Consider the following 10,331-nt stretch of genomic DNA (forward strand, 5'->3'; position numbering starts at 1 on the left):
TTTTTTGCTCAACCAGAAGACCCAAAATGAAACTTATTTCTTCCTCTTTCCTTTCTCCCCACCCCCCAAACCCTCATGTGTGAGGCTTGGGCGGACTGATGAAATTAATATAAACATTTCATTTGGTAGAGTTGGAACTTCTCCAGTCCACTTCTGCGGGGCTGGTTTGCCCGCGGGTCCTCTCGCAGGTATTCTGTAAGTTAGGATTTCTTCGGTGGATACTGTGCCTTAAACAAGAATGCTGCAGGAGCACTCTGGATTCCTCTGAAATAAGTCTTACATTGAAACCATCTACCCAGCACCTTTGGGTGTCCGTAGACTTGAGGATTTAGGACTTGCACGGTGGCTGAGTGGAGGAAATCTCAGGGACATTTAAGGAATTTTTCTTACATACTGAAAATAGTGAAGAGTCTGCAAATAATTTTTAGCCCCCCTCCTTATTCTTCCACAGAAAGGATCTACTGGGGGAGATGGCTTCGCTAGAAATTGAAGACAAATAGTGAGAGTTCAGGTGTTTGGTACCCTTGAGATGCCTGCATAATTGATACAGAGGCGTTCCTGCTCATTTCTGCATTTTCGGAGAAGTGTCTACCAGATCTTTTGTAGAATTCCACTGGAGTTTTGATTCTTAAAGTAGAAATACCTATCTTTTTGACTCCAGAGAAAGAAAACTGGGCTCATATTTTCAGGAAATTGGAATACTTTTCGCCTGTCTTTCTATTTGAAGGGTCTCATAATTAAAGATCATTAAAAATAAGAAAAAGGAACTCAACCAGTTTCCATTCAAAAGACGTCAGCTAAAATCTCACTGCAAAGGGAAAAAAGGTTCAACATCTTGCCACTGGCTGAAACCACCCCCCCCATTAGTCATTGTATGAGAGGGAGAGGAAAAAAAAATCACTTTTTTTGAAAAGTAAAGTAAACAGCCTTCAACTGCTGAACCTTGACAACCCAAATTAAGGAAGCAGGAGAGATCAAACAGAACTGCTGCTGGGTTGTCAGGAGCTGCTACATGGAGAGCCCTGGACTATTCGATCAAGCAGCAAGGCTGTATGTTCACTTATGCAGAAATGGACCATTGCAAATGCTCATCTTTGTTGTGCAAGCGAAGCCTCCCTTGGAAGGAAATACCCAACCCCTCTGCGGGCTGCATTTGAGTTCCTTGTGGATGCCAAGTTGCTAAACAAGTTTTTCTTTCAATGCATCCTTCTTCATAAGGAGAATGCACCCAAACAGATATTCAAAGATTATTAAGTCGTTCAGAGGCTGTCTTGCTACCCGGTACAGTGGAAGTGGAATTTTTTTTTTTTTTTTTTTTAACCAACATTAGACTCCTACACTAGAGTTAGATAATGATTTCTCACATCAAGCTTAGAAGATATCTGCCTTGTCAGGGAAGCCAGGGTTTGCATGTGAGGGTTTAAATCTGATGTGAAGCTTAAAAAAAGAAAAAGAAAGAAAGGATAAAGGAAAAGAAAGAAAGAAAAAAAAAATCCCTGCTGATGAAGTTTTGTATTAGCCCCCTCTTGGAATTTAAAAAGCCAAGGGAGAGCCTTCTCCAGATTAGACATAACCTCTTTTTTTAGATTGACATTCAACATGACCGCCTTGCTACTTTTATTCAAGTTCTTTGTAACTTGCCCTTGCTTGTTGTCTAGGAAAATTTAACTGCTTTACATTTTTAAGGAAAGTGGTAACAGTAATTACTTCAGCATTTTGTTTTCACAGGTTTATCAAAGTATAGTGAAAGAAATCAACTATTCAAATTAACTATTCGAAATTAAGGGGTTTATATTGTTGGAGATGTCCGTAAGATTTTGTATTTACATTTAAATCCTGGAGTATAAACTGTGTAACACACTTTTTTCCCCAGCTATAAACTATCCTCAAATTAAATGTCATTTTTAATTAAGTACAACAAAGTAGGAAATAGGACAAGTAAACACATACAGAAGAATAAAAATAATTGTCATTTAAAGCTTGTATTTTTAATTAACAAGTGTCGATCACATAGTAAGCACTTTGTTTTTTTTATAAGCCAGAGTTTCATAACCATGGTGCACAACATGTTTCAAAGTCTGTAGCTTTTATTGGGTATACCTTTATTGTATAATTAAGCAATGTAAGTTAAACATACACATGGATGCTATTAGGCAATTTTCTGCAACATGTAATGTTTTTAAAAAGCTATAAATATTTTCTAGTTAAGTCATTTGTACCAACAATAGCAAAAGTTAACTGAGTTAATATTGAGCGTATGCATGGTTTTTTCTCCTACTAAGTTTTTCCTTGGTTCCTTTAAGAGGACACCCCTGACTATGACATTTACCTTCTTAGGCTCTGTGGAAGGGTATTGTGTTTTCAACAGTTGTTTAACAGAAGAATTGGGATATTTCCCAAACAAATATATTTATACCAACAGCCTGTCTGATGCCAAAATTAAGAAAGAGAAGGGAGAATATAGCAGATGTGACAACTTCTTTTGAACCTAGCTTCCTCTTTGCCGTTCATCTTATTGGGCATGTTTGCTTTTCATGTTTTACTTAAGAGTCAGGCTCAGTTTTAAAATACTATCTTGTTAGCTTCTGCATCACAAAAAGTACGGGTATTCAGACAAGGCTGGCTATGTGTTAAAGGGCTATCCAATATTCAGGGGATATGCCAAGACTATTTACAGGACACAGCAAGAGTTTTGTCTTTTAAAAATAATTTTAGGCATACGTTAATAAAATTTAGGTAGATTACAAGCTGTCAGAAAATAGTATAAATTTTGTTTATGATTCAGTTACTTTAAGGTACTTACATTAAAGAAACTCGTTTAACCCCTGACTGAAGAGCATTAAGTGGGGAGGAAAACCCTCCAAAGAGCTCCCACTGCCCTTTGCTCTCCCGATAATCTTAAATTACTACAATTTAATTGCAACTTCAAGGCATTGAGTATGAGCTGTTTCTCTAGGACTGAGAAAGGGTTTCCAGAGCATAGCTTGATTTGCACAGGTGGTCTTTTTTTCTCATAATTTTTGCTAAGGGCTTTTTCTTTTCCTTACTTATCCTGTTAGATGTCATACTCCTTTTATAGTTTTCAGTTATAGTAACTGCCATTTTTTCTGCTAAGCCAGCAGTATTGGCTTTTTTTTTAGAGTGTGTTTTTGAATCTAGAGTCTTTTAAAAGCCCCAGGCAGGTAGAGGTTTGTTTTCTAAAGAAAATAACCCCAAGAACGGCATCTGCTAAATAGACAGGTGAACTTCATACACAAGACTGTGTACCCTTCTAGTATTTGCAGGGGATTTTTTTTAAGTTGATGGTAGTAAATCCCACCAGGTGATCAAACATAGAACTTGTGAAACCAGCCAGCAAGCCAAATAAGATTGCACTTTGACCTGTGAATTTTCTCAGTGAGCTTTCCTATGTCTTGTTACCTGAATCTGCAGGCCATTTAGTTACATGGGTGCCATCCAGAGAGCCATCTTAAGCTGATTTTTAGAACTACCTGTCTTGCCTGGTACTTGGGTGAATTAAAGTTAGAGGTGCCAAAAGCTGGGATGGCACAGGCCATGAGATGAGGCAGGTTCCGGAAATAGGGGCAGACCTGTTCATACTTGGGGTATCATATGCATGATATGGTCCTCCCCACCACCAAGACCTTTATAGTTTGTTTCAGTGTGCTTGTGACCATGTGCTTAATGGGAATTAGGCAGATTTACTTTGTGTCGCCAACCCAAAAATAAACGTAAGGAGCGTTTGATTTTAAGAAGTGCGTTGGTTTTGCATCCCATAGATAATATGCTTGCCCTGAAGGCTCCCAGGGTGATATTCTGTAAAGAGGAAATATGGGGGGGGGGAGTACATGGCGATTGAGAAAGACAACAAGACAGCAGGCTTTGTTCTTTTAATAAATGCGAAGGCAGTTTTCCAGCCTTGTTTAGAAGGCATCTTCCATTCACGAGAATGTTGTGCCAAAGCGTGTCCTTTTTTTTCCTCCTGCACTCTTGTTTTACCCAATCGTGAAATCTCTTGACCAGATTGCCTAGTGGATGTCTTTGCAAGTTTTTTTTCTTTTTTGCAGTCCCCTGATGTCTGTTTTTCATGTCCTGCCTCTTGGGCACAACAGGTGTTCGTTTGGTCATTATTTTATGGGAGGAAAATGTTTCCTACCTGGGCAGCCTCTGGGAGAGGGAGCTGCTGAGAGGAAGCACCCAATACCTGCACAGGTGTAAATGGCCTGTCCTTAGCTGTTCTGTTAAAAGGGGAGAGGGGCGCTCATTTTACTGCCATGAAATTTACAATTAAGTTGCCATAATTCAGGATCATTGAGAGAGTGGGCAGGGGAGTGGGAGCTTTTTAGTGGTTTGGTCTTCGTGCTTAGAGCCTCTCAGTTGTGGGGTTAAATTAGTTTCTTCAATCCAAGTACTTAAAGTAACTAAATCATAAACAAAATTTATATTAGTTCCTGACAACTAATAATCTATTTAAATTACATTAAAGTATCTGGGCAAAAATTTAATTAAAGACAGAAGTACTGTCAAGCCCTGTAAATATCTTGACAGGTCTGCTGAAATGGAACTGATATCGCGAAATATTTACATATGTCTAGTGTGTTCAGGAACATTTCAGCAGTGCCTGTGTGAAGCTAATTGCACTTTCTTTCCAAATCACATTTTTAATAAAATAGGTTTTTTTTATAAAAAAGAATATGAATAAGTACAAAATTGTGTTCCAGTGTTCTGTTTACTATTTTGTTCTTTATACTCAGGATCATTCTGTGATGAATTTATTTCCTCGAACTGCTGCTAATTCAGGCAGCTGAGATGGAGGCATCACTGAATAGAAACTCAGGTCGTTCTGTTTTGATTTCACCAGTCTGAAGATATTAGAGGCCAGCACGTTGCAGCAGAGTCCATTCAGGAGCAGTCAGCGGGTCAGACGGTGGCATTGTTGGGTCCCTGATATGTTAGAATAAATTCTTTCAGGATGGAACAAAGATTTATATTTGGATATGTATTTATTATTGCTAGTAAGTGAAGAGGACGTCCACATTTTGTCAGAGTCTCTGATTTTAGCTAATTTTGTCATCTGCTTTGTTTACTAGGACTCTGAGTATTTCTAGCATCATACTCAAAAAGCTAAATTCCCGAGGCGTCTCCGTCTCCCTTGAAGCTGTGCATTTGAGTCATAATGTGGTTTTCTGTGCTGTAGGTTCCTGCCTGTGAAGCAGGGGTAATATTTGAAGGTGTATTCTTTGAGCCTAGTGATGCAGGAGTACGGGGCTGTGTTATCACTCAGCTTGAGTTTCCTCCAGCGCCAGTGTCTGTCCCCTGAGTTGGCAATGCCTGACCAGAGGGCGCTGGTGCCTCTCCGTTGAGCACAGGGTGGGATGGAGGCTAGTGCTTGTGCTTGAGGTGAGAGGAGATTGCAGGTGGTCTTCATTTAGCAAACTTAAGCGTCGGGTCCTCTGCTCACCTGTATCCAGAAGTGTGTGTGTGTGTGTGTGTGTGTGTGTGTGTGTGTGTGTGTGTGTGCGCGCGCGCGCATAGTTACTAAAAATAGTTACTAAAAATACTTTGAATCAGAATTCTTGCTAATTGACATGGGAATGTACATTTATAACAAACTTTCCCTTGTAATTCTAATGCACACTAAAACAGAGACCCATGGGCCAAGTGATTCATCCTACTAGAGATTTTGGAACTGAAATCTGTCTTCTGTAGTACTGACGTTTTTCTTTACTTGGAGGCCTAGCCTGTATTTTTTGTTTTGTTTTAAGACAGGTTCTCACTGTGCCACAGGCTGGCCTCAAACTTGTCCTTTTGCCTGTCTCTTGAGTGCTGGGATTACAGGCAGGTACCACCGCACCCGACTTAGCATGTATTTTTTTGAGTGTATTTGAATGAAATTAAAATGTACACTAAAGATGAAAATAGGTGTTTTTTTTTTTAAGCCACCATGCATATTGGAATCCCAGTAGAACTGGAGTTCAGGCACAGGCCCGCTTGCCCTGCTGCTGGACAAGTCACGTGGGGGAGGCAGCCTGCGCATTTTAAAAAACTCAGCCATGTGATTCTCATGCACACCAGAGTGGCAAGGCTGCACTCCTCAATGATCAGAGTTGGAGAAAAGCTGACAACCCTTCGTAAGGCTTTAATTGAGTTGCTTGGCTGTTGTGAGACCAGGAGAGGCATAGATGCCCCCTTTCCTGAATCAAGCACGAAAGGAAACGTTGATACTTAGAGAAGCAGCCTGAACAGGAGTCTCAGCATCTCACAGAGTAACAGGGAGAACCTGGGACAGTGGTAGTTTTCACAAAATATCAGATATTTCCCTTCAGTTGTTTCTTTGCTGCATCTGTGTTTCCCAATGGGCGTTGTCACGTTGTAGCAACCAATTAGTGTCAAGTGGCTTTCTGGACTTCTTTTTCTCCGAGTATTCCATCTTACTTTAAAAATCTGAATTGTTTACTCATTAGATTAACTGTGCTGGCACATGTATTTTGACTTCTCTAAGCATCTTGGGAAATTCTCTATCAGTGTATGTGACGGGACTTGCAGGAATATCGATGGAAATAGCTTACCCAGTGGTGCCACACGAATGAAGCAGAACCCTAAGAAGAATGCATCTTCCAAGATTATGAGATAAAGGAAGATAAAATGCTGAAGAGGCTTGTTTAAATATTCAGGGATTCAGCTAAAGATCTAACTACTGAGATCAAAAGAGTTATTTAAATAAAAGTTGTACAGATGTTTTTTGTCTGTATTTATAATGTGCCTTTTGAAGTTACCCAGTAATAAAGTGTTTGTCCAAAATGCCCTCACCTAATTTTTTTTTTTTTTTTCAGATTTCCATTTTGGCTTTGGGTGTGGCTTTATTTTAATAGCTGCCAAAAAGTTGGCAGTTGTTTTTATGTTTAGGTCTTTGCAGTTGCCTTGGCCTTGGATTGAGGTGGTATTTGGAATGATCCTGTTCAAAGTGCTTTTATTTCTGTTGGGACTCTGAAGCACTTAAAAAAAAAATTCACATGGACCAAGTTTTAAAACTAGTCCCTGTCACCGAATAAAGTGTTTCTGAAAAAGATGAGAAATGGAACCGACTGAAGAAATACAAGGTGCACTAGCAGAGGGTGTACGGTAATAACGACTGTCACTGGTTGATGAAATCTCAGCTTGATGTTAAGTCATGCTGCCTTGTTTGTTGAAAGGATGTTAATCATTTCATTAAGAAAGGTTAAGTAATTAACTGATATTTCATTAGGGAATCAATGACGGACCCTCTTAAGTGATGTATTGTAGATATTTTCTAATAGAAACTTTGCCACGTTTAATTATTTGGGAAGAAGCTGGTAGAAGCCTGGGAAGGGGAATGCAGCATCTTTAGAAATTCTAGCTGTCTCTATGCAGTGGCAGATAATTTGGGACAAAATATACGTAGTGTGTTGAAAGAGAAAATGGTTCGGTCGGGGTTTTCTTTTATGGGCTTCGTCAGGCATGTTGTCACAGACTTGCTGCTGTTTTGCACGCCTTCTCTGGGTTTAAGAAGGTTCAACTGCTTAAACGCATTCATCTTATTTTCTAAATAATGGCTTTTGTTGCAGGGTGATGCGTGTTGACAGTAAACGTGCAGCCTTAACTTTGGTAAGCTTACAACAAATTCTTATACTTGTAGGAGCAAGTTGTCCTCCTTGCCGCTGACTGAAGATGCCTCTGCTTTTGTCTCACTGTCTTTTGGCAACTGTAGCTCAAGGTTTGACTATTCTGGGATGGGGATACAGGATTGGGGGAAGCATCTCCCCACCTGGCCAGAGTTCCCCTCTCACTCGCATCCCTTTGTCCTGAAGTCATCCATCAGGTCTGCTTCTAGCCTCTTCTTCCCTGCAAGTGTATTTGTAGCCATGAAAATTTGTAAGATCCTTAAAGAAAGATCTCACTTCAGTGTCTGTTTTTGTTTTGTTTTGCTTAGGAAGCAGGACAGTTGCTTTTACTAAATATAGAGAATATCTCTGTTAGAGATGACTTTCCCATAGCACAGTGCTGAGGTTAAAGAATTCTTTAAGTATGAGGTAATAATAAGCAATTTTGAAAACAGCGGAAATGGATTTTGTGTTAGAATACAGGGTTTCAGCGTTTGTAACCAGTGCCCCAGTAGTTGAATAAAATAACGGTGCCCTTGGCCTCAGTCACCTGGATCCGTCAGAGTGGAGAAATTTTGAGGAAAAAAATTGGGCAGATGTTTGCAAAGCCATTTCTGTTAGAACCGTGTGCTTATATTTTTGTTTTTATTATAAAATATGTAAGAGGCTGAAAAGGAACAAACAATAACTCCCTGAGCACCTGTAGCCCTGCTTGGAAAAGAACATGCTACAGTTTAGGTGGGAGATGCTCCTGGCTGTCCCTTCCTACTGTCATCCTTTCTGTCCCCTTGCAGGTGAGCTGACCCTGTTCTCAGCTGGCTGATTCTTTTGTCTCATAGCCCGCAAATATGAGCTCTTGTTTTCCATGTTCAAGGTTTATATTGATAGAATCCTTCTGTATGTGTTCTTTAGTAATTTGCTTTTTTAAAAAAAAATCTAATAGAGTTAGTAAAGTTCATCCATCTGGATACATGTAGCTATATCTTTTCCTTTTTTCTGCATGAACCTTTTGAAGTACTGAATATTAATTCAAGACAAGTTCTTTGCGTTTCAACCTAAAACCTAGCAGCGTTCTGTAGTACTATACATTGAAAATTAGAATGAATATGAATGGGTCAGTCTGCACTCTTTAACATTACAGTTTGTTTATTTGCTAGTATGTTGGGGGGAATTCTTAAATAATCTCCATCATGTATTAGGGAATTTGAATGACAAATAATCTATCAAGTGGCTGATCTCTTACATTAAGAAAAAAATAGGCAAAGCAGGCATTTGAAGGAGCCTAGCCATTTTCTCATTCTTATTTAAAGACTTGGCTTAGAACTTAACAATTACATATGCAGGGTAGTGAGTTGAAAAGCGATGTTTAATTAACAGGCGCTTTATACTTCTGTATCCTTGTTATGATATAGCACCTTGTTCTTCAGTGTAGCAAGTGATTTTTGCATAATTTAAAGGACTGGCATCTTTATGGTAAGAAAGCCATATAAATAAAGATATACTTAGATGGAAATCGGAACATGTTTTTAAAATAGTGTGTGTCTACTTTCAGCTCTTGTTACCAAACTTGCTGCATAAGCCGGAGTTGATGCTCTGTGATTATGCTAATGACCAAAAGAATCGATGATGCGAGACTGGATGCAATCAGTGGGATAATCGGGGAAAGTTATCAGTTTTTGTGTCATTAAGTATTAGTGATAAATAATACACTGTTCATTTTGAGTAGATAGAACATATTTAATTCTGATATACAGAGTTTCAATTTAGCCAGGCTCATTGCTGAGTAAAATGATAATCTTTTGTAATTTCAGAGGAAAGAGGAAAGGCATTTGTGTAAGCGGGACTGACTCAAGCCATCTAGAAATGTTTACCTTGACCAGCCAGGGAAGGTTGGAAAAGTTTTATTTTTTTTTCCTCCTAGACAACTTGGTTATTTGTACTGACATTTTATTAGGAGTATCAGATACTTGGTAAATAGCATAAATGACCAGGGATGGTAAACAACATAGCCTGAAGGTAGATAAGGTTTCCGCAATGAACAGAGAAAACTATAACAAAGCAGGAGTGTTTGGACGGTGCTCTTTTTAAATGACTGGTGTTAAACAGCGACTATTAGAGTTGTGTTACATGTTACCAACAGTTTTAATTTAAACAAAAAATTGAGCTTCTCATATCAAATAAAGTTCTATTTGGTAATGGTTTATTTAAAGAGGAGTAATACTTGTAACTCATCATTTTTTTCCAGGTTCCTAAAACCTTGTGGGGAAACTGTGACCCTACCTTCTTTGTCCTGAAGGATTTCTGATGCTGCTCTCTAGCAGACATCTCTCCATGGACAGAGGTTAGCAGCTGTTTTACTATCGTAAGGCAGCGTGAGGTGACAAGAGAGAAAAAAAATGAGAGGATAATTAGCTACATTTTATAGGGCGGAAGAAACAGTGATTGAAGTCTACAAAAGAAGAAAATCAGGTGCTGGTCTGCTCTGATGTTATTATTTCTACTGCATTATAAAAATGACTCTTAGAAACAGGGACTCCCACCCTCGGCTTGGCCAGCCGTGTTCTGCCATTTTGCGGCTGCCATCCGTCCGTGCCTGTTGGCTCTGACCAGCCACACCATCTGCGGTTCCAGCAGTGGCCCTCTGTGTGGTAAGGCAGGCCAATTGGGTCAAATTTTGTGATCTGGCAGATATCCACTGGAGCTAAGATC

General features: G+C 39.3%; 1 protein-coding gene across 1 annotated transcript in view; it reads left to right on the top strand.

Moving 5' to 3' along the window:
• Positions 1 to 9,954, top strand: part of Eif4e3 (eukaryotic translation initiation factor 4E family member 3) — a gene marked incomplete at its 5' end in the record, with an annotated part of 166,141 nt that extends 156,187 nt beyond the window's left edge. The window contains 1 exon segment of the mRNA XM_013513679.1: positions 9,868 to 9,954.
• Positions 9,955 to 10,331: the final 377 nt, after the last annotated feature.

This window comes from Chinchilla lanigera, unplaced genomic scaffold (assembly GCF_000276665.1).
Source record: "Chinchilla lanigera isolate Chin_1 unplaced genomic scaffold, ChiLan1.0 scaffold00020, whole genome shotgun sequence".
NCBI classification, from domain to species: Eukaryota; Metazoa; Chordata; class Mammalia; order Rodentia; family Chinchillidae; genus Chinchilla; species Chinchilla lanigera.